Source organism: Macrotis lagotis, chromosome 2, assembly GCF_037893015.1.
Source record: "Macrotis lagotis isolate mMagLag1 chromosome 2, bilby.v1.9.chrom.fasta, whole genome shotgun sequence".
In the NCBI taxonomy this organism is placed as follows: domain Eukaryota; kingdom Metazoa; phylum Chordata; class Mammalia; order Peramelemorphia; family Peramelidae; genus Macrotis; species Macrotis lagotis.
Window position 1 is genome coordinate 96,354,313 of NC_133659.1, and position 25,746 is coordinate 96,380,058.

Sequence of the window (25,746 nt, forward strand, 5' to 3'; positions counted from 1 at the left end):
GCATATATGAATAGTAATATTCTAAACTGACAAAAAAGGGTATCTGACTTTATGCACAAACATTGACAACTAGGTACAAATAAATTATAATAATTTCTGGCATGTTTAGAAGGGGATTGAGGTGGGAACTTGGTGGTATTGAACTATTCATCTAGGACAGCTAAGTGGCACAGGTCATATTAGCCACGTGATCCAAGGCAAGTCATTGAATTTGTTTGCCTTGGTTTCCTTATCTGTAAAATTGGAATAATAATAATATCTACTTCCAAGGATTGAGTAAAGGATATTCATAAAATTTATACTACATTTCCAGATACATAGTATTATAATAATAATGATGATGTTTGTCCTTCATTTTGATGTCATGACAAACTTATGATTTGGATTTGACCACTTCACTTTCTCCTCTAGAGTTGTCTGGATCCAGTGCCAAGACTGAATCAGGCAATCAGGGTTAATTGACTTGCCCAAGGTCACATAGTTAGTAAGTGGCAAGTGTCTAAGGCTGGATTCAAACTCCCATCCTCCTGAGCCCAAGACCAGTGCTTTATCAACTGCACTACCTAGCTGCCAGTGGGATGTAAATATAAATGCTCTTTCTATGTAAATGCGCTTTCCTTCCTTTCTCTTTCAGAATTTTTGTGCTCTTGTTACACAGTGGCTTTATCTTGTGCTTGTAGCATACTAAAATCCCCAGTCTCCCACACCCAAGATAAGATTGGGCAAAAATCCCCAGGGAAAGGAAAGACAATTCTTCCTTGGAATTTGGAAGGTACAGTTACATAAACTAAGAAGTCAGTTGAGATTATCTGGAGAGCAATAGAATAAAGAAATGCAAAGGACTGAAAGGAGCTGGAAAGTCACTTCCACAATCCAACATGACTTTCAGCTTGCTCAGACTATTCATACAGTCTTTGCTAATTTAATCTCTGTGTCTTTGCATATGCCCTCCCCCCCTGCCCTTTCTTCTTCACTTCTACTACTTCCAATTCTCTTCTTTGAAAGCTCAGCTAAAGAGCTGTCTTATAGGATTTTCCTTTTGCCCTTGGCTGCTTAGTGTCTACCCTAAGTTATTGACTGAACACATATTTTAACTTTGCTTATATGCATGCTTTTCTTTTGTAGAATGCAAGCTCTTCTAGGGCAGAAACTTTTGTTTTTCTCTTTGTCCTCTGTTCCTGGCACATAGTAGGTGCTTAACAAATGCTCCTTGATTTCTCCTCTATAGATGTTTTTTTAAAAAATCTGAGCTATATCCCAAAGGGATGGGAAAAAAAAGGTTAAGACCCATGTATTTCTCTCTCTCTCTCTCTCTCTCTATATATATATATATATTATACACACACATATGTATTCTCTCTCTCATATCTATTGGTGTTACTTTCATAGATCAAAACTGGAAACTTAAGGGGATGTCCATTTTTTGGGAAAAGTCTAAACAAATTGTGGTATAAGAATGTAATGGAAGCCTATTGTGCCATAAGAAATGACAAAATGTACAGTTTCACAGGAAACTTGGAAGATCTCAGTGAACTAATGCAGGGCAAAGTAAGTAGAACTAGAACAATTTGCAAAAATGACATGAAAAATATTTTTTTAAAAGACTGAAAATGAATAATGAATTTACTATGTATCCAGAGGACTGAAGATGAATCCTGCTATCCACTTCCTGCCAGAGAGGTGAAGTTAAATCTGGAAGGAGACATGCAATATTGGATTTGTTTTGCTTAATTATATGCATTTATTACTAGGTTGTTTTGCCTTTTTTATTCAACGAAGGAGTAATGAGCATTAGAGATTATAAAGCCTTAGAAAAAAATCTAAGTAGAGGTATCTGGGTAGCAAATGTTCTGTATCTCTGAATGTAAGGACCATTTATAATGTAAACGCAATTAAGAGACCACACTCCTGCTAATGGTAGCACTTTTAAATCTTGTTTCTCTCACTTTTCGTCTTTCTCTTTTTGAGCTCTCTTTAGGATCATCTCTTTTTACAAGAAGTTCCCGCTACAATGTTTTTGATGCCCCACTCCTCACCCCCAGTGACACTAACTTGGATGTTAATTCGATTGGTTCAGGGTTATCAGGAGAGCCCTTGATAAAGGAATTTTTTATTAAACACACTTATTCATTATTTATAGTGTTGTTTCTAATCATTTATTCATTTTGTTTCTCAGCTCCCGGAACCGTCCTTTGCCAAGTTTGGGAGCGGGGCGGAGTGCGCGGAGGAGCCTCGCACCCCTCCGGAGGGAGCGGGTGAAGCCGGCGCCTCGGCGCCGCTCTCCATCCTTCCTGGCCGGCCCCGATGCCGCGGCAGGAGGCGCAACCGGAGCCGCCCCGTGAGGGGTCGGCGGCTCCGGGAAGGAGAGGGCGCGCCGCCGCCTGGGTTCTCCTCAAGTAACCAGGGGGCACCGGGGTGAGGTCCACGACGCCCCGGGTGCTTCCCAAGCAGCGCACCCCGGGCCGGCGGGACGAGTGAGCCGGGCGTCCCGGGGCGAGGTCGGACGGAGCGGCGCCCGGGGCTCCCGGGCCTCCCGGGCCTCCCCGGCCTCCCCGGCCTCCCGGGCCCGCTTCCCCTCCCCCGCCGCCGCCGCCGCGCGGGGGGGGGGCTCGGCCTCCGGGCCGCGGCGGGCGCGCGCGCGCACGGGGCTCCCTCGGAGCCGGCCGGGCCGGGCCGGGCGCGCGCGGGGGCGGGGCGGGGAGGGGCCGCGCCGGCCCCGCCTCCCTCCTCGGGGATGCCGGGATGTTTACACCGCTGACAGCCGCGGCGGGGGCAGGACGAGGAGATGGGCCGCCGCTAGTCTCGCCCCGGGCACGCCGCTCTCCGCGCGCCGGACGGACGGGGGCCCCGGCCCGCAGCATCCCGAGGGGGCCGGCGGAGGCCGCTCGGCCCCGGACCCCGCGGCCGCAGCCCCGGCCCCAGCGGGCCCCTCCCGGGCCGCGCCCCGCAGAGCCGCCGCCGCCGCCGCCGCCGCCGCGGGTCCCGCGCGGGAGGGAGGAGGGAGGACGCCCCACTTCCTGGTAAGAGCCGCGGCGGAGCGGAGCGGGGCGCCCGGTGGGGGAGGGGGCGGGCGCTTCACGCCCCGCTCCGGGGCCGCCCCGCTCCGGGGCCGCCTCTTGTTTTGGTGAGGGTCTCGGGAGTTGCGGGTCCCGGTAACGGTCGCGGACCTCGGCAGCAGCCGCCGTAGCCGGGACACTCGGGGGCCGCCGCGGCTCCCGGGCAGGAGGAGGCGGCGGCGGCCGCCGCGGCCGCAACAGGTCGATTGGTTTCCAGACCGGAGGAACTTGAGCGAGGTCCCGCCTCCCGCCACTCAGCCGGCCTCCTCTCATTGGCCGCTTCGCTTCGGTCTCCTTCGCGGATTGGTTAGGACCAGCTGTCAGGGTTCGGCCTCAGCCAAGTGTGGAAAGTGAAGTTTGTTGGGGGGGAGGGGGCGAGGAGAGTCGGAGCCGTGGGGGAGAGCCGGGGAAAGTAGTGCGGGACCAGGGCCGGGCCCTCCGGGATCCGGGCCCGGCGGCCGGCACCTTCCTGAGGACACTGCTTCGGGGTTCCAGATGCACAACGTTGTGTTCTCCGCCAGAGCCATAGCGGGGCTGTGTTAGCATATAGGAGTATATTACTACATAGCGATAGTTTAACTTATATAGAAATGTATCAACCTATAAGAATATATATATCTTGTCAATGAATAATATATTCCAATATATGAAGACTATTCCTCTAACTGTATAAGAATATGCGTTCCTATGTATATGAAGGATTCATATATATATAAATATATAGGCACACTATGAAGTATATGTTTGCAATATATGTAGACCATGTTCCTACAGTCTATGTCAGAGTGGAAAGCTTAAATGCAGTTTTTTTTAATTAAGCTGAATTTCCAGCTGTTTTTTCCAAAGCTTACTGATTTCAGGAGATAGTAAGTGATTTAAGGTACTAGAAAAATGAAAGGCGGGGTGGGGTGGATTATTCTAGTGCTAAGAGGACTAATATGAAGGGTTCAAATGCCTATTCCTATAAAGTCTTAGCATACTTTTAAACTTTAATGAGAATCACAAGTTTTAAACCTAAATGGGCTTAAAGTCTTTATTGTAGTTTTAGGTTTTAGTAACTTATGCTTTATTAACTTTCAATGCACTGAGGCTTTTAAATAAGTTATTAAAAAAAATCTTTTGGGTCACCCTGTGTGCACAAGTCTTAAAGACTTTTCATTCTGGAAGAGGCAGCATTTTGTGGTAGGTATAGAGGGCAAGGTGTCTTGTAAGTATAAAGTACTGAGTATAAATCATGTCTGTTTTTTAAATGTCTATAAATTGATCAATTAAATGGGTCATCTTATTTTGTGAAAGGCGGCAGAAGTTTCCATGTATGAGACACAAAGATCAATCCCTGATTTCAGGGATCTGAACCAACTTAGTTGAAGAGCATCATGCCCACCCTGTACATAGTAGGCACTCTAGGACACACTTGATAAATGTTGAAATAGTGAATTGACCAGAAACTTGCACAATATTAAATAATATGAGATTAATATTCTAATAGTTTAGTTCAAACTAATAAATGGCACAAAGCATACATATTTATATTCAGTTGAATTGAGTAAATTAAAATTGCCAAAACCTTCTTGATTTTGGAGTAAGGATATGGGAAAGACATTGGCTGTGTTGGGAGAGAACCTGACTGTGAATTGAGGGGGGAGGGTTTACTAAAAAAAATGTAGGAAAATTTGAAGTTAATCTGAAGTTATTTTGAAGTAAAACTGAAGTTAATTTGTATCCAAGGGTTCAAAAACTTCAGCTCCACCGAATGCATAGTTTCTCTTTCAATTCTCTCAAACAGGAAATTCCCTATTTAATATAAATCTCATTGTAAATTGAGGTAGGTGTAGGAAGTATGTTTCAGCAATTTGTAAGGGAGAAGAAAGGAGGGACAGACATCTAAAGTGTCCAAGAAATCCCATTCTGAAAATATTTCCTTGCTTTGGGAAAGGGGGAAGCCTATAAGACTACATATCCCACAGATCTCTGGGGCTGGCTGTGTACTGGCTCCACCTATCTTTTGCATTGACGGATTTTCCAGGCACTTAGGGAGGATTTCCAGAAACCAAACTGAGATGTAACAATCATTGTAAAAGGCCTGAAATTTTCTGGTGTAGGAGGGAAAAAAATGGGATAGTTGGAATGCCTTAATGGTTTTAGGATGACCTGACAGCCTAATGGAGCCCTAAAAACAAATCGAAACAAATTGTCTAGGTAGTCAGTGATTTTTGTATGTGCTTTTATATCATGATTGATTTACTTCTTATGGTTGGTTTCAAAAAATTAAGAGTTTTTTTTGTCAGAAAAATGTATAGTACATCCAGCATACTTGAGTGTGATTAACATTTTGCCATTTTAAAAAATGACAAAAGCAGAATAGCAAAGTATATATCCCAATTGTATTTTATATGTTTAAGAAAGTTACTTTTAAATGTGACTTTAAAAAAAATCAATGTTTTGTTTTTAAAGGAAGTTATGAATTCATGTGAAATAGCTTAAAATGATCTGTTGGAATCATAAAATTTCATTTTTATTTGCATTTTAAAGCAAAATCAATTTCTGAATCATATCCCTCTCCTCACATTTCTCTTTTATACACTTTTTCAGAATAATTAATTTTAGATATCTTATTTTTCCACTTTCTTAATAAAATAATTTTTTTACAAGAATGAGCAAAATATTTCTGGTACCCATGGTGGCAGGTGACTGGTGAGGGAGGAGATAAAGACAGAATTTGACTAGTTTATGTATTTCCTTGCCCTTAGTGCCTTATATACAGTATTACAGATTTGAATGTATGTTGCAATGACAGTTTAATATTTGAGTCAAATTGTAGTAAGCATTTAACTGTATGAATCTCCCCTCCCCCCCATTCTTGGTGTAGTTAGCAACATTATGCATATCGAAAGCCCAATCATAAGAGGAAATTAGGGGTGAGAGACATTGCTTTCCCCAAATCATTATAGGTAGGTAGGCATGCAGCCAGAATTTGTAGTCAGGTCTTGGCATGCTTCATGTAGGTGTTCTTCTTTCATCCTATGCTATTACATTTCTAGTCAATAATTTGAAACAATAGCAAAATATTATCACTAAGAGAACTTTCTCTTGTGTTTTGCTGTTATATATTTTTCTGAGGAGATAGATATTGAGTAATGTGATCAGAGATCAAGTTGTTTGTGGGTTAGGAACATTTTATGTTTCTACAGCAAAATTAAGCTTGTTTTGCTCTTCATTATTCTAGTGTTTTGAACTGCCACTTTTTACTAATGTGAATCCTTCCAAATTTTTCTGTGTGTTTTTTAAACAAATCCTGTTATTTTCCTGGAAAATAATTTTTTCCTTCCTAGTATAAAAGTGTACTAGAAAAAAATGAAAGTGATATCTTATTTATTGAAATATAGAATGGCTCAGAATAGAAGTCATAATACTAACATGCTCTCTTTAAATGGGGGGGGTACAGAAAAATAGAGGACCTGAGATTTTTACTTCTGAAGTAAAAATGAAGATATAAGAAACTTCCTCTACTAATGCAGAGCAGCACCATGTCCTTTTTTACCTTAAGTTAAGTTATTTGCCTAGGGTCATAAAGCCATTATGCATCCAAAACATTTGAACCTAGGTCTTTCAGGTTAGGAAGCCAGTTCTTCATCCATCATACCATAATATCTTTCACTGAAAAAAAAAATTGCACAGTATTAAAGTAGGTACTTAAAGGAAAAAAAAAATTGTTGTGCTAATTTCAGTTAAAAATATTTTCATTTTCACTGCCCTCTTCATATTCCTTCTTACCTTTCTCTTTTTGTTGTTATTGTTTAGTCATTTAGTTGTGTCCAACTCTTTATGAACTCATGGTCCATAGCATGTGAGTGAGTCCCTTCTATTTTCCACTCTCTCCAAGACTGTCCAGGTTTTTGTTTGTGGTTTCTGTGACTCTGTCAGTTTCACCCTCTGCCAGCCCTTTTTTCCTTTTGCCTTCAATTTTCCCCAACATCAGGGTCTTTTCCATTGAATCCCTGTCTTTGGCCTATATGGCCAAAGTATTTAAACTTTAGCTTTAGTTTTTGATCTTCCAATTTATTTAAATATTGACTTATTTCATCTCCTTGTTCTCCTTTCAGCCTCATGATTCCAAAGCATCCATTCTGTGGTGTTCAGCTTTTCTTCTAGTCCAACTCTCACATACTACTGGAAAAACCATAGTTTTGGCCATATGGACCTTTGTCAGCATGGTACTGTCTTTGCTTTTTAGTATGTCTAGATTTGCCATAGTTTTCCTTCCAAGGAGCAAGCATCTTTTAATTTCTTAAAATTATATTCTTTGAGCCCAAGAATATAAAATCTGATTTCCTTTCATTTCTTCTCCCTCTATTTGCCAGGAAGTGATGGAACCAATTGTCAAGATCTTAGTTTTCGTTTTTTCTTTTAGTAGGCCTTAAAAAAAGGTGATTTTCAGTATAATATAAATTTTATGATTCTAGCCCTTTCAGTTTTTGAACAAGTCAGATTTGGATTTAAAAAAAAGTAACCTAAATTCTGATCAATTGCAGTGTTAAGTTTGGCACTGAGCTTGTTAAAATAGTTCTAAAATTCCTTTTGGGCTTTGTTCCTCTTGGTAGTTTTGTAGCCTTTGCTATTTCAGAAATGTTGAATATAACTACAGCTCAAAGCTGCATTGTGCATTTTGTCAGCCCTCCCAGTTTTATCCAAATCCAAATGTTCATCCCTTGGAAAATCTATTTTGCATAACAGGTTATATTTAAATTTGTTACATCAGATATTCTTAATATTTCTTTAGGATGTTACTAAAATGAAGTTGCAAAATATATACATTATTATGACATGTTTTATGACTAGAGTTCAGCCTGAATTGATATCTTATTAATTTCTTTTAATTTCACAGAATAGATCTTTTTAAACAGATTCTGTTACCATACTTCCCCAGTAAAATTTCCCCAAAGCAGTTAAGCAAAATTACCTATAATTTTGAGAAAGCATGCCACTTTCCATTTCATGCCACTACTGATTGTTTTTAGAAAGGAAGAATTGTATCATAACTTATTTGATACCAGCATTGACTTATATTTTCCTTGAGTTTTTGCCTTTTAATACGTGTTGAAATTTATAGATTATTCTTTTGGTACTGCTTTATTCATTCTATGTTATATCACCTTAGTCTTCCTCTTTGCCTGAATTCTAAACTCTTTTTATGGCTTAGTAATGTTCCATTATATTCATATTCCACAATTTGTTCCATTCACTAACTTTTGGGCATATATTTATTTTGTGGTAATGTTTTGGTATTATAAATAATATTATGAATACTATTTGGCTTTCATTAAACTCTTTTGCTGAGTAAATCCACTTAAGCAGCAGAATCTCTTGGTCTCAGGTTATGATTTAGTATCTTTGCATACTAAAATGTTTTTAAAATCAATATTCCTACAACTTGTTTATTTGTATAATATTTTGTATTATAGCCTTAAATAATATTTTCTACATTATTTTAAGAGTTAAATTTTTTTGAGGCTATATTAAATTATTCGTCTCTTTTTAAGATGTTTGAATGATATAATTGGGTTATTGTATACACTTTATCTGATTTACCCTCTTGCAGATTAAAATTGTAAATTTAGAATTAAAAATTTAGTATAGAATGCCTCAACTCATAGAATCTCTACTATGGGATTACTAAACCTATGAAAAGTGATTATCTGCTTGAGGTGATTATTAAAGGAATTGAGTTCAGAAGGAGTTAGATTAGTTTTTGATTCAATATTTTACATGTCTGTGACCATTTTCCTTCTACTTTCTTGATATTGGTAATTTATCAATGTAGTTACTCAAAATCATTGGTTTATTATCTAATTTCTTTTTTACAAGCTATTTAAACATTAGTTAAAGTTGATTATAGAAAATCAGGACAAATCCTGTATGACTGAAACTTAGAGACAAGTATATGAAGTTAAACTTCATCATTTTTGGTATTCTACCTATTTGTTCTCCACTTTTTAAATGATTGCATTATCTAATTTGCTTTTAGTCATCTAGTAATATATTTCCTTAATTTACAAATCATCTGGAAAAGAATCTTATTTAAAAGAAAAAAAGCAGTTTAAAAATCATCCCCAACCACCTGCACTTTCTACTCCTGACCATAATTCTAATCATATTTAAACTAAATCCAGGTGGTGATAATTTATTATGCAGCACTATGGCAGTGACCTGACTAAACTATGTGTTTATTAACTGGATAAAAATATCTCTCTACACAGTTTCTGTTATTTAGGTACAGTTGAAGGTGCCTATCATCAGCAAATGGTACCCATCTTCAGTAAAACTTTAAAATTCATAGGATCATAGATTTAGAGTTGGAAGGGAACTTCAACGCTAATAAATACCTCATTTTATTGCTGAGGAAATAAATACAGAGAAGTTAAGTAACTTTCTTAGGGGTCACACAGCTAAGTGAATATCCGAGGTTCAGAATCCAGTGTTCCAGACTCCAGATCCAGTTCACTAGCTATGAATGGTCTTCAGGGTCCCTGACTGTTCCCCCCCCCCCTTTTTTTTTTAACAATTTCATACTTTGATCCCCTTCCTCTTTTCAGGTACCCAGTTGTCTTACAGATGAACCACATTTTATCAGAATAAGCAAGGACATGATATAAATACTCATTTGAATGATTATACTGTAGTCAGAATAAGTTTCTGTCTATATTTACTTTAATTATTTGTATTTTAAGCATTTTATCTCTAATGGAAAGCTTTTTTTTTTTTGAATGTTAAAGGATATTTTTCAGTACCAGCTGGTAGATGTTTCTCTTTTTTGGGGATCGAGGTGTAACTTACTCTCTAAGCCCAAGTTGAGCTGGTGGCTAGGGAGGCTGAAGTCAAAATGCAAATTTTTGGATTTACTGAGACCTTAAATGAAGGCTTTGGTGATGGTTGAGGGTTGGAGAAATAGATAAGAAGTTTGGTGGCTTTGGAGTATTAGTCTCTGGAGATGCTGAGGAATGAAATGTTGTTGTTAACATTTTGTTACTAGTTGTGTATTCCACATTTTATATCACTCATCTTTTCTTAGGTAGAGTATCATAGGCTAATCTTGAAGCACCTTTTCTGCTTTCTCTCTCTCTCTCTCTCTCTCTCTCTCTCTCTCTCCTTTCCCCTTCTAACTAGACGATTAGTGGAATGGAGATGGGGCTGGGGGAGGGGACCCTCCTAGCTTTAACCTTTTCTACCTCTCTGCTCCAGGACTTGGACACACAATTTTATGTTTTCTGACACATTTGAAATTATTTTAATAGTACTTAATTTTGATGATGATGATGATATTGATGTACTATGACTCTCCCCCCCCCTTTTTTTTGATATTTTGGATCACAACATCCTTATCTCCTAAATCATTTCACCTTTGCAGGCAGTGCTTCTGAAAGACTCATTGGAACCCAGCTTCTTCATTAATAAGACTGTTTTCATATTAAATATGGTATTTTTAAAATGCTTTTTTTTAAATATATTTTCCCCCTCCCTCCTTCCCTCAGTATATTTTTAGACTGACTAGTAATGTACTAAATTTTGTAGTGGATTTGATGGACTTAGGAGGAATCAGCATGTTACAATGAAAGGGTCATCTCCCATTTCCCTTTCCAGCTACACACTATTTCCTGATGTCCTGGGATAAATCCATTCCAAGGATGAATCTCTATATACAGTGAAAGCCTACCTGAACTTATTCCATCAGTGATTCCATAATGTAACTATTTAGGTGATTCTGAACACCTAGTAGACTAAACTGTTCTTGACTACTTCATTGAAACATTGTGCAACCCCCCCCCCCCCCCCCCCCCCCCCCGCCCCATATTCCTATCCCCTTCAGCCTAGCTCTATTAGCATTCCACTTCAAAGTCACCTATTCTTTCCTCTGTACTCTCTGGAATGCCTGGTTCATGAATAACTAGCTTTCATCTTAAACTTTTTTCTTTTCTGATCTTTATATCTTCATTTTACTGAGACCTGCTCACTCCTGATGATAGTCCACTGTTCTTGGTCAGCTGTGTGACCTTGGGCAAGTCTGTCTGCCATAGTGTCCTCAACTGTAAAATGGGGATGATGGTATTGAACTCCCAGGGAGAATAAGATAATGTCATGGGAATAAATAAGATAATGTTTGTGAAGTACCTAATGCAGCCCATGGTAGGATGCTTATTAAATCCTTTCCTTCATCCTTTCCCTTATTTCCTCCTCCCGCTGATCCCTCCTCTCTTTCTCTTATTTGATCTTTCTCTCATTTTCCTTCTTATCCTTTTCTAGTATTTTCTCATTCATTCTCTCTCATACTTCTCATTCTCAATCCACACATTGGTTTGGATGGCAGAGTTGAAATACATTCTCCTTGTTTCTTGTTGCCATTTCGAGATTCTCCGTCTAACATCATCATCCATTCATTACTTTCTCTGAGGTTCCTCCAATCCATGTTTATCATGATATCCACCTCCCTAAAGAGTTTAATGCCTAACTCATAGTTTTCCAAACATTATCTTCCAGTTCTTCAATTTGGCCATTTCCTATGACCAGTATACTCCTTCACCTCATCTCAGCTCTCCACCATACTCCTTGTATTTCCATCATTCACAAATACTCGACATCTATGTTTATAAGCTCTGAAATTTCTTTATTAAATCGCAGTATATTGATATTCTATTTCTCCCTCTGGCTGACCCCCTCCCCCCAACTGTTTTTCATGCTCAATGTGACATCAGATTAATTTGTCACTTTAGTTCCTTCTCAGGCCATTACTTCTGTACTGACTATACTCTCTTCCTTTCCCCATCATCTTAACCTCTGAGTGAACCAATCCAATGTTTCTTCATTTGAATCCTTTTCTCCTTATTCCATTGAGGATCTTGCCTCATCACGACTCAACCTTAGATCACTCCTGTCATCCATTGCCTTCACTCCTATACGTATATTGCTGAATGAAGCTGGAGAAAAATCACAAAATATTGTTGGCTTTACCCACTGAAAATTGATGTTACATAATCTCAACCGAGCCCTTGTTGCAAGGCAACTTTTTTTTTGTGACTCCCTAAGTGGCACCCCATTCCACTCACCACGGGTTTTCTTCCAAACCTATTTATCCCTTTTCAGACTTCCCATAGCTTCTTGTTCCCTCACTTTCTTAGCTGAGAACCCTGCCTCTTCCTTCACTGAAAAAAATGATGCTATTCATTGAAAGTGTTCTCTTCCCTTCTTCATTTTCCACATTTTCCATCTCCTTGATACTTTCTGCAACTTTCTTCATCTTTATCTCTATTTCACATAAAGTTGTGGTCCTTCTTTTTGATAAGGCAAATCTCTATTGTATTAGTAACCCTATCCCATCTGTCATTAACATTAACCGCTCTATAATTCCTGCTGTGTTTCTTAATTATTATTTTTTTATTTTTGCAAGACAATGGGGTTAAATGACTTGTCCAAGGTTACACAGCTAGGTAATTATTTAAGTGTTGGAGGTCGAATTTGAACTCAGGTCCTTCTGACTCCAGGGCTGGTGCTCTATTCACTGTGCCACCTAGCTGCCCTGTTGCTGTGTTTCTTAATGTCAATTCTCCGGACCACTGACTGATTCCCTCCTGCCTACAAATAACCTGCTTATTTCTCCCTCATCCTCAGAAATTTTTTTGTTTAATCCGTCTGTCCTCCCCAGCTATGGCCTATATATCTTCTCCTTTTTTTTTTTTTTTGACTTACTTCCTTGAGAAGATTGTCTATAATCAGTGATTCTATTTCTTTTCTGTTCAGTCTCTTAACACTCTTCAGTCTGGCTTCTGACCACATGATTCAACTGAAACTGCTCACTCTAAAGATAACAGTGATCTCTTAATTGCCCAAATCTAATAGTCTTTTCTCAGTCTTCATCCTTATGACCTTTTTTGCAATTTTCAATAATATTAATTATCCTCCTCTCCATGATGCTTTCTTCTCTCTAGGTTCTATGACACTACTGTCTTATGATTCTTCTCCTACCTGTCAGACCACTCGTCATGCTTTTTTGCTAAATCTAGGTGGGTCACTTCTGGTAACTATGACTATCCCACAGGACTATTCTTCTGTATTATTTTGATGATCTCATCAACTTCCATGGCTTCATTTTATGTAGATTATTCTTATTTTTTTTTCCAGCCCTAATATCTTCTCACCACCAGTCTCACATCCTCAACTACCTGTTTCCAATCAGGAGGTTTATAGATATCTTAAATTCAGAATGCCCTAAACTGAATTCCTTATCTTTCCTTCAAACCCTCTTCTCTTCATAACTTCCTTCTTTCTCTGAAAAATGCCACTCAGTCATATATCTCCTCTTCTTTGACATGGCCAGCAATCTGAGGCAGGTCTTCATCATCTCATACCTGATTATTGCATCAGACTGCTGATTGGTCTCCTTTCCATACTCTGCTCATGGCAGTTCATCCTCAATTCAGCTGTCAAGAGTGATTTCAAATCACAGCTGGACCATGTCACTCAATTTAATAAGCTCCAGTGGTTCCCTCTTGCCTTCAAGATCAAATATAAAATCCTCTTTTTGACTTTTAAAGCACTCCAGAATCTGACCCTTCCCACCTTTCAAATCTTCTTCTACAGAATAATCCTCCCTGTACTCAGTAGTTAGTGATGCTGACTTTCTTACTATCCCTTCTGTAATGTACTCTATCATTCAACTCTATATATTTTCACTGGTTATTCCCAATGCCTAGAACTCTCTTTCTCTTCAACTTCACCTCCCAGCTATCTATCTATCATCTATCTATCTATCTCTATCTCTATCTTCTTTTCTTTTCTTTTCTTTTCTTTTCTTTTCTTTTCTTTTCTTTTCTTTTCTTTTCTTTTCTTTTCACAAGGCAATGGGGTTAAGTGACTTGCCCAAGGTCACACAGCTAGGTAATTGTTAAGTGTCTGAGGTTGCATTTGAACTCAGGTCCTCCTGACTCCAGGGCCAGTGCTCTATCCACTGCGCCACGTAGCTGCCCTGCTTCCTTGCTTTCTTTCACATCTTAGCTATTCTTACTTTCTGCAAGAAGCCTTTCCTGATACCTGTTAATGCTAATGCTTTCCCTCGATGGATTGTCTCCAGTTTGTCTTGTATCTGTTTTGTTTTTATCTTCAATGAGTTATTGGAGTATATAACTTTAATAGTATTTGCTTCTTTCTATTATTCTACACCAAGGGCAGATAGGTGGCTCATGGACAAACCACTGAATACTTTGGAGTATGGAGGATAGAAGTTTGAACTCAACCTCAGACATTTATTAGCTATGTGACCTTGGGCAAGTCACTTAACCCTGATTGCCTTGAATCTTGAGCCATCTGCAGTCATCCTGATCTGTATCTGGTCACTGAATCCTGATGGCTCTGGAAGAGAATGTGAGGCTGGCGACCTAGCACAGCACTCCCTCATTCAAATCCAGTTCATGTGCTTGTCATGACATCACCTCCCCTAATGTCATAGTCTTCTTCGAGAATGAAGAACAAACAGCATCATCAAAGTAAACCTATCTTTTACATTATCATTTGTGTCCAGGAGGACATTGTAAACAAGATATTTAGCAGATGAAAAATGAAAATTATTTGTTCTTCTACAAAAACAATATGTGGAATTTAAACTCTTAGATAAAAGTGATTAGGACTTTTTTTGCTCATTTATTTTATGAGTAGTTTGCTTGTTTAGAGCCATTGGAAAGTGTAGTAAAGTAATATGGTTATTATATGTGTACTGTCTTAAATGTGAAGTGGTAGACAATAGATAATTTTAGACAAAACTGTTTTGGTCATAATAACAGCTTATTTTCTAGTTAAGCATTAAATTTAATGGTCATTGAGATCAATGGGGATATTCAGGGAGGACTGGAATCTCTGATGTCAGAGGTATGGAACCCCCAGCATCCAGCTTTCACCTGTAGTTTCAAGAAGCTTTAGTATGCACAGCAGCCACAGTCCAGTAAATTGTCTGGGCAGTTGGAAAGAACCAGGTTGAGGGTAACTAAGGAGTCTCAAAACAGCTGCTGAATTTGGAGGGTGTCTACTTCAAGCATATGTCTACCTCAAGCATATTCCTCTGGTGAATGTCAATGATGCTAAGGTCATCCATTTCATCCTGGGCCATTGCCCATTGTCTTTAATTTTTGTCTGGCCACTGAACTTCAATGAATCTACAAGAGAGAATAGTGAGTTTAAAGAGTGCAACTCTGCCTCACTTCAGTTCATATGCAGTCAAGTCATTCCAGAATATCATTGGTCCTATTCAAAAACAAAGGACAAACAGCAACAAATATAATGGTCATTATATAAGAAAAAATCTAAATTGTTAGGTTTTGGAGAAAAGATGATTTTTATAATTCTGAATGAATTGTAGCCTACTGATTCATTACTTTAGTTTGGGGCTTTTAAAATAACTACAGGCAACATTTAGCATTTTATTATTATATAACCAATTTAAATAAAAATTTTAAATTAAATAGAAAGTTTACTTTAAAATTTTTTGTGCAGAAGAATCTTCTGAAGTTGAGAATATATATATAATATTTTCATACTTGATTTTGTTAATTTTTAATTTGCATCCAGCTAAAATCCTCCTCCTCAATTCCACCCATTACTTCCTGAAGCAAAAGACTTAAGGACAACTGGAAGCAATAAATCTTCATACTAGAGGCTTGAAATAGTGAACAACTCAATTCTTCCTTCTCCTGCTAGCTCTGCACATATTTAAGTATTCAATATCATGTCTCCTTCCTTTATCTCCCCCCATCTTGTCTAAAAAATTCTTAATTACTGCAGAACTGTTGGTTTTTCTTTTAAAAAATATTTATTTAATTTCGTTCATATGTATGTGCATATTTTTAAGTTACAAAATTTCCTTCCACCCTCCCTTCCCACCCTTAGCCGCAGTCAGTTTAGCATTGTACATACATATTTTTGATAAGCATGTTTACAGATTACTCATTTTCAGTATGAGGAATTAGGATTAAGGGAAAGAGATACATAAGATATTTTTTTATAAAATCAGATTCTGAAAGGAAGGGTGTGTGTGTGTTGTGTTTTGTTTTTATTCCTCTGGATGGGGATAGCATTGTCCATAGCCAGTCTAATACAATTGTCCTAGCTCTCTGAACTGCTGAAAGGAGTTGCTTCCTTCACAGTGTTGTTAATGTATACCATTGTTTCTTGGTTCTACTCCCTTCACTCTTCATCAGATCCCATAAGTCATTCCATGCTTCTCTAGAGTCCAACCATTTATGGTTTCTTATAGAACAATAGTATTCCATAGTATTCATGTACCATGACTTTTTTAGCCATTCCCCAATAGATGGGTATCCCCTCAATTTCAATTCTTTACCACTACAAAAAAGAGCCACTATAAATATTTTGGATAATGTAGAACTTTTCCCTTTTTTATGATTTATGGTTGGGTCAAAGGATATGAACATTTTTATTGCTCTTGGATAAAATTCCATTATTGCTCTCCAGAAAGGTTGGAACCATTCACAATTCCACCAGCTCTGCATCAGTGTTCTAATCCTCCCACAACCTCTCCGACATTAATCATTTTCCCTTTTTCTCATCTTGGCCAGTCTGATAGGTGTGAGATCATATTTCATTGTTGTTTTAATTTGCATTTCTCTAACCAATAATGATTTGGAACATTTTTTCATATGATTTTATATATAACTTTAATTTCTTTATTTGAAAACTGTTTATTAATATCCATTGACCATTTATCAATTGGGGAATGACTTGTAACCTTGTAAATTTGATACAATTCTCTCTATATTTTAGAAATGAGACCTTTATCAGAACTCCTAGTTATTATTTCCCAGCTTTCTGCTTTCCTTCTAATTCTGGCAGCACTTATTTTATTAATGTAAAATCTTTTAAATTCAATATAGTCAACATCATTCATTTCATAGTTTATAATATGCTCTAATTCTATTGTTTGGTCATAAATTTATCCCCTTTCCTTAGATCTGATAGATAATTTTTTGTTCTATAAATTTGTCTATTGTATAGCTCTTTATGTCTAAGTCCTGTACCCATTTTGAGCTTATTTTGCTATGCCTAGTTTTTGCCATACTATTTTCCAGTTTTCCCAACAATTTTTGTCAAATACTGAGTTCTTATCCCAGAAGCTGATGTCTTTGGGTTTGTCAAATAGTAGATTGCTGTAGTCATTTACTGCAATTTCTTTTCAACCTATCCTAATCCTCTGATCCATTACTCTATTTCTAACCAGTCAAAGGCAGTTTTGATGACCGCTGCTTTATAATATAGTTTTAGATATGGTAGAGCTAGGCTACCTTCCTTTACATTTTTTTTCCCCATCAGTTCCTTTGCTATTCTTGCCCTATTGTTGCTCCAGATGAATTTTGATGCTATTTTTTCTAGCTTGGTAAAGTAATTATTTGGTAGATTGGTATGGCACTGAATAAGTAATTTAATTTAGGTAGAATTATCATTTTTATAATTTTAGCTCCACCTAACCATGAGCATTTGACATTTTTCCAGTTATTTAGATCTGACTTTATTTGGATGCGAAGTGCTTTATAATTGTGTTCATGCAATTTCTGGGTTTGTCTTGGGAAGTAGATTCGCAAGTATTTAATGTTGTCTATAGTTATTTTAAATGGAATTTCTCTTTCTTTCTCTTGTCTTTTGAGCTTTGTTATTCACATATAGAAATGCTGATGATTCATGTGGGTTTATTTTATATCCTGCTACTTTGCTGAATTTGTTAATTGTTCCAAGGAGATTTTTACATGATTTTCCCAGGTTCTCTAAATATACTATCATATCATCTGCAAAGATTGAAAGCTTTGCTTCCTCATTGCCAAATCCAATTCCTTCAATTTCTTTTTGTTCTCTTACTGCTACCAGCTAGCATTTCTAATATTATATTTGAATAGTAATGGTGGGTAATGGGCATCCTTGCTTCACCTCTGATTTTATTGGAAATGCTCCAAGTTTATTCCCATTACATATAACATTTGTTGATAGTTTTAGGTAGATCCAATTTGTTATTTTAAGGAAAACTCGATTTATTCCTAAACTTTCTAGTGTTTTTAATAGGAATGGATGTTGTATTTTATCAAAGACTTTTTCAGCACCTATTGAAATAATCATATGATTTCTGTTGGTTTTGCTAATGTTGAACCACCCCTGACAAGGGGGTATATTGTCCTAGAAATATCATGCCATAGTCTCATTGCTAAAATTTTATTTAAGATTTTTTGCATCAATATTCATTATGTACATTGGTCTATAATTTTCTTTGTCTGTTTTGGTTCTTCCTGGTTTAGGTATTAGCACCATGTTGTTGTCATGAAAGGAGTTTGGCAGAATCCTCCAATTTTTTATAATAGTTTATGTAGAATAGGAATTAATTGTTCCTTAAAATGTTTGGTAGATTTCACTTGTAAATCCATCTGGACCTGGAGACATTTTCTTAGGGAGTTTATTGATGGTTTCTTCAATTTATTTTTTCTGAAATGGAGTTATTTAAGTAATTTAATTCTTTTTTTAATCTGAGCAGTTTGTAGTTTTGTAAATATTCATCCATTTCACTCAGATTATCCTATGTATTGGCATAGAGTTTAGCAAAGTAGTTGTAAATTATCTCTTTAATTTCTTCCTTATTTGTGGTTAGTTTACCCTTTTCATTTTTGATACTGGCAATTTGTTTGTCTTCTTTCTTTTTTTAAAATCAGATTAACCAAAGGTTTGTCTACTTTATTAGCTTTTTTTTCATGAAATCAACTCATAGTTTTATTTATGAGATCAATGATTTTCTTGCTTTCAGTTTTATTAATCTCTCCTTTGCTTTTCAGAATTTCTAATTTTCTATTTAATTGGGTTCTTTAATTTGTTCCTTTTATAACTTTTTTAGCTGTATCCTCAATTTGTTGATCTCTTTTTTATTTTTTCTTATAGGCATTTAGAGATATAAAGTATCCCTTCAAAACTGCCTTAAATGGATGTTCCCATAAATTTTGGTGTAATGTCTCATTTTTATCATTTTCTTGGTTATAATTATTGGTTATTTCTATTATTTGCTGTTTTATCCAACAATTATTTAAGATAAAAGTTAGTAAATTTCCAATTAATTCTTGGTTTATTTTTCCATGACCCTTTATTAACATGTAATTTTTAATTGCACCATAGTTTGAGATGTATGTATTTATTATTTCTTCCTTTCTTCATTTGATTCGAAGGTTGTTGTGCCCTAGTACATGGTCAGTTTTGTTATAGGTTCCATGTACTTCTGAGAAAATGGTATATTCTTTTCTATTCCTATTTAGTTTTCTCCAGAGGTCTATATTATCTAAGTTTTCTAAAATTTCATTCACCTTTTTAACTTCCTTCTTGTTTATTTTGTTGTTAGATTTTTCTAGTTCTAAGAGAGGGAGATTGAGGTCTTCCATTATTAAAGTTTTGCTGTTTCTGTCTCCTTATAATTCTCTCAGCTTTTCCTCTAGGAATCTGGATACTATACTACTAGGTGCATAAATGTTTAGTAATGACATAGTTTTATTACCAATGGTGTCTTTTAAGAAGATGTAGTTTCCTTTTACTTTATCTGAGATTAGGATTTCTACCCCTGATTTTTAACTTCAGCTGAGGCATTATATATTTTGCTCCAACCTTTTACATTTACCCTTTGTATGTTTCTCTGCTTCAGATGTGTTTCTTGTAAACAAATATTGTAGGATTCTACTTCCATTCTGCTATCCACTTCTGTTTAATGGGATAGTTCATCCCATTCACTTTTACAGTTAAAATTACTAATTACTAATTACTGTTTTCTTCAGTGCTATCTTTCTCCATTTATATTTTTCTCTTATTACTCCTCACCAAAATTTTACTACCTTTCCCCTTTGATTTTTCTTTTAAAATTTATCTTTCAGTTTATTTTCACATAACCTCAATCTTCCCTTTTATCAGTCCTTCCCCCCCCTTCTTTCCCTTTCCTTCCCCCCCCCTTCCCTGTAAATTAGGGTATATTTTTAAATCTAAGTGGGAATGTATCTTATTCCATCTCTGGGCTAAATCTATTGAATAGCATTTAATCAACATCCATATTCTCTTTTCCTCCTCTAAAATTATAAATCTTTGTGCCTCTTCCCTTGGGTGTTATTTAGTGCTCTGATATTATTATACTATTAGTCAGGTGTCATCAGTTGCAGTTTGATTATTTGATTGCTTGATAAACTCATATTGTTATCAAAGGTATCATCACAGATTGTTTGCTTGATTGCTTGATAAGCAGTATTGATTCATATTATAATTATACTCATTTTTTACCTCATCCCCTTTTCAAATACCAACACACTATCCTCCTCATGAGCCAAAGTATCATCCAAAGCCATATCATTTCTTCAACTATTAGTGCCCCCCCAGGCCTCTTTTCTTTCACACTTTACCTCCCCCCTCCCCACCCAGGGTACTTAACAACTTTGTTAAGTGAAGCAGGGGTTAAATCAAAACCTGACCTAATTAACTGCAAGAATCTGAGACCTAAATACTGGGAGGCTCTGGAGTCTCATCTGAGAACTTTACAAATGATTGTAAGTTACAGAGGCACTGACTCAGGATCTCCCTGTTTATGTTGCTCCCATCAGAGAAAATGCTAAGCTTTGTCAGCACAGTAGAATTAAAGTGGGTCTAAGGATAATGAGACACTTAAGTTTAGAGCTAACACCCTTGCTTTTCTTCAGGGCTATCATCTTGGATCTCTTCAACAGAGATATAAGACCCAACTTATACCCATGTCCTTTAAATCCATTCTCTTCAATTGTATTCTACCCTTTAATTATCTTAGAAGAAGTAAAGTTCTAAAGAATTTGAAGTGTTATATCTTCCCTTTTTGGGTTGTGTATAATTTGATACTCTTGACCCAAATTTTTTTATTTTGTTTTTTCCTTTATCTTTTCATTTACCTTTTTATACAACTCTTGAGTCATGTATCTAGCAATTGAATTCTCTGTTCATTTCTGATCTTTGTGTCAGGAAATTCTGGAATTCCTCTATTTTGTTGAACATCCATCTTTTCCCTGATAGTATATGCTGAATTTTGCAGGGTAGTACATTCTGGGTTGTAATCCCAGTTCCTTTACTCTCCAATATATGGTATTCCAGGTCTTCCTATCCTTTAATATTGAGGCTGATAGGTCCTGTGTAGGTCTGATTGTGTTTCCTTTGTATTTGGATTATTTTCTTTTTGCTGCTTGCAATATTCTCTCCTTTATTTGAGAGTTTTGGAATTTGGCTATAATAGCCCTTTGGAGTTTTTATCCTGGGGTCTCTTTCTGGAGGGGTTCTGTGGATTCTTTCAGTGCTTATATTGTTTTCTTGTTCTAGTATATTTGGAACATTTTCCCTTATAATTTCCTGCATGATGTTTTCCAGGTTCTTTTTTTTGATCTAGGCTTTCTGGTAGTCCAATGATTTGTAGCTTGTCTCTTCTGGATCTATTTTCCAGGTCATTTGTTTTCCCCTAAAAGGTACTTTACATTTTCTTCAAATTTTTTTTTTCAGCCTTTTTATTTTGTTTGATGAATTCTTTTAGTCATGTAGATTTATTTGTTTCTATTTGTTCAATTCTAATTTTTTTAGGATTTTATTTTAATTAGCTTTTGTTCCCTTTTTCCAACTGGTTATTTTTACTTTTGATGGAGTTGATTTCTTTGATCAATTTTTTATAATTTTCTTGCATGGCTATCATTACTTTTTCCCATTTTTCTTATTCCTCTCTTCTTTGGTTTTTAAATTCTTTTTAAAAGCTCTTTTATGGGCTTTTGTATTTGAGTTCAATTTACAGACTGTTTTGATACTTTTCCTGTGGAAAATAGACAGCTTTCTTCTTCAGACATGGCATTGCTGTCATCTTTGTCTGTAAGTTTTCTATAGTGAGTGCTCTTTTAACTTTTCTTCTCTGTTGTGTTAGTTCTATCTCTGGGGTATAGGGAGTATAGATTCAGGCTTTTTTTTTTTTTTTGGCTGGGATTGGAATCTGGTCCTTGGCTTGTCATTGGCCAAGATGTTGACTATGCAATCTAGGTCTTGCCTTTGTAGAGTTTGTTTCCTCCTGTATGTCCAGGTTCTGACTTAGCAGTGGTTTGTTTCTGACTCAGTCTCATTTACCCTGTTGTTCTCAGGGTTCAGACTTTGAGGTTGGCATCTGCCTGGCTGGCTTGCTATATAGTGACCAGGACCTCTGCTATTGTCAAGTTATCGGGACCTGGTTTGCACTGTGGCTAAAAACCTTCTGCTTGCTTTCCTCGTCCTCCTACATTGCTCAACTTTACTTCTTCTTTCCCCCAAAGAGACAGACCTTCACTGAAGACCTCTAAAATGTCTTCCCTTGAAAACTTCATTGAATCTTCTCTTTTTTCTTGGTGGAATCTGTAGCTTGATGTCAGAGTAGAAGCTTCATTTATCTTTGGTAGGGAAAAGGTCTGGGAGCATGTTAGTTAACTGCCACCATCTTGATTCTGTCCCAGAAGACTTCCTACATCCTGTTAGTTCTTTCGAAAATTATTATCATATAGATCTTTGTGTGGGCACTGTTATTACAAACTGGATTTAGTTAATCATCTTTGTTGTCAATATTTTAAGAGAAATTATTTGGGAGCTAAGTATATAAATTAATAAATAATTTATTTCAAATAAATATTTTTCAAATAAAGTTTCTAAAATATTAATATAAACATTCAACTAAGCCCCGATATAGTTCACATTTTTATATCTTTCTAAGAGAAACTTCAAATTGCAGCAAAATTCACTTATTTCTAAATAGTACTATATATATATATATATATATATATATATATATATATATATGTGTGTGTGTGTGTGTACAGATATGTATTTCACTCATTTTTTTACTGTACATGCCACCTCTGACTTTACTTTCTTTTTTCTCTCACTCACATTGCTTTTGATCTATGCACAGACAGGTGTTATGTGAAAGTTTATTCCTTCCATTGCTCTGAAAGTCTTACTTTAAGAGAAAATAAAATATTTGTCATGTTGGATAAAATATTTGTCATGATGATGTATTCTTCCTTGCTCCTATTTCTGGTTCCACTCTCTGTCTTGTGTTCATCTGTTTTATCCCACGTGACTTCCATGGCTTGTCTAGATCAAGTTTCTTTAATCTTAGACTATTTTCAGTGATGTGTTTTGTATCTCCTGTCAGGGACAAAGAATTTCATTTCCTCCTAATTTCTGGCACATCCATATGGGATGTTTTGTTTGTTTTTTACTCTTAGACCTATTTATTGAGCATATCAGAGTTACTTCTAAAAGAAACCTTTTCTTCTTTAGGTTCTTAAAACATATCTCTAAACCATTAAAGCCAAAGAACTGAAGATCTGTGTATTACATGATTGGGCTCTTGTTCTTGTTTTTTTCTTTTTAATTTTTAAAAATTTTAAAAATTTCATTTGTTTACTATGTGACTGCTCACACCCCTTTGATATATCAGTTTCCCAGTCTGTAGAAGAAAAAAAAAACACTCTGCTTTCAGAGATGATTTGTGATTCGGTGACTAGGAGTCTGAGCCTGGAGCTGCAGGTGCTGAATGAATGCTTCTCTCTCCCTTCTCCCTTTCCCTTTGCCTCCCTGGAAAGTGAGAATATGAGCATTTCTGAACTCAGGTTCTGGATCTGGCCACTGAGAGAATGGAAGTTAGGAGCCTGAGTTGGGTTGTACATGCAAGTTTTGTTTAAAGCTCCATGTTTGTCTCTTATCTATAGAGGTGATCATGGTCAAGTCCTCTTGATGGTTTGAATCTGTAAAATAAAGAGATTATTTGGTATGATCTTGAAGGAGTTAAGTGTTGGGTTTGGAGTCAGAGGAGCTGGGTTTAGATTTAGACTTTACTTATCATCTTGAAGCCTCATTTTGTTGAGATATAAAATGAAGAGATTGACCTCCAAAATTGTTTATAGTCCCAATATCCGATTTATATGAAAAATTTTATTTTTGATTTTAAGTGTCAAATCTACAAATTTATTATTATTTTTTTACTCCCTTGGGTAAGTTTTTACGAAATAAAGAGAAAAAGACACTTAACTAATGTGTGGTAGGCACTGTGTGTCATTTAATTCTGACTACCCTGAGAGGGAGGTGCTGTTATATTATCTCTGATTTACAGCTGGGGAAGCAGAGGCCAACAGAGGTTAAGTGATTTGTCTGGGGTCACACAGCTAGTTAGTGTCAAAGTCTAGGCAGAGGCCAGATTTTAATTTAAATCTATCTGAATTCAGGCCTGCTACTATCTATCCACTGCACTACCAAGCTAGCTAGAAAAAGCTGAGTGGGTTGAGTTGGAAATTTCATGCAAAATTATTTGCCTCTTTTGATCCTTTTTTGATTTTTTTTGTAGTAATAATAAAGGTTAGGAATAAATAAAATTCACAATAAATTCAATTAAAGAAAATATAACAATTATTTTTCATTATTTTATCAGATCAGTAGATAAATGAGAAGTATTAATATGTTTGGGATTTTCCTTTTCCTTTCTCTTTCTAGTTACAGACTAGGTAGTGAAATATTTTGAAAGTTCTACAATGAAAAGTAATTAACTGGGTCTCTGAGTAATTGAATTCAAAATAGTTTATTATAGTAAAAGTTGACTATAAGACCATATCAGCAAATTTTTGTAGTTTAGGGTAATAATTATTAATTTTCGCTTACCTGGAAATGTATTTTTTTGCTTTGTAAATAATCAGAATTTCAGCTATTTCAGCTATTCTATATAAAAAACCAAAACCAAAAAAACCCCCTTCATTTATAGATAAGACCAAAGAGAGACCCCTTCAGTTTTATCTCTTGAATTTTGGACTTTGTGAATATTTATTTGTATACATTCCCACATCTGTTATTGCCTAATATTATCAAAAGGAGGAATTTAAAAATATTATTTTGGATGGTGATCTTGTAGTTGGTCCTTTATACTCTGACCTCCACTTTCATTAAAATGTTGCTAAGTAGTTTGAAAATGGGTTTATTTTGTGGGGAAAAAAATTTTAGAACATGTGCTATTTTTAGTTTACTTTTTTCCTATGTTACATTAAGCCATCTTTATCGATATGCTTGAACCTTTTATACCCCATGTCAAATCTTAACAATTTAGTTGCCAAAAATTATGTCTATGATGTATAAGACATTGAAGGAGAATGCTTAGATAAGCCTGGACTTTGGTGACATTTATAGTCTAGTAGGGAAAAATGATAAATGAAGAAACAGATATAGATTAATATATGTAGTCTCTACAGAAAAGAGATATGACCAAAGTATGCTGTGTAAAATCTCAGGAGAAAAAACTGGTTACCAACAAGCACAGAGGATATAAGAAAGGCAAAAATAAGTAATTGGATTCTAATGGGGGAGACAATCACATAATTAGCTACATGTATAAATGCAGATGTATGTGGAATATGTGGTGACATCTCAGAGAGAAAGACTTTTCTGGGGAAGTGGAAAAGTATTTTTTTTTTGGAAGCCAAGCAAACCAAAAGGTGGAAATTGGACAGAAGACATTGCAGATCTGAGGGACAGATAATACAAAGGAATGAGTGAGTATAGCAAAAAAGACCAATATGGCTGAATTGTAATGTTGAGGGAAATAAAATGGAAGCCTAGAAAAGTA

General features: G+C 36.5%; 1 protein-coding gene across 3 annotated transcripts in view; it reads left to right on the forward strand.

The window, feature by feature from the left end:
* Window positions 1–2,957: 2,957 nt before the first annotated feature.
* NEK7 (NIMA related kinase 7) overlaps window positions 2,958–25,746 on the forward strand; it is a 190,550-nt gene continuing 167,761 nt past the window's right edge. For 2 of the 3 annotated variants that reach the window (XM_074222291.1, XM_074222293.1), the window contains exon 1: window positions 2,958–3,020. The gene's annotated coding sequence lies outside the window, so the exon portion shown is untranslated. Of the gene's footprint in view, window positions 3,021–5,606; window positions 7,271–25,746 lie in introns of those variants that run through there. The other variant, XM_074222292.1, reaches the window with a different exon arrangement.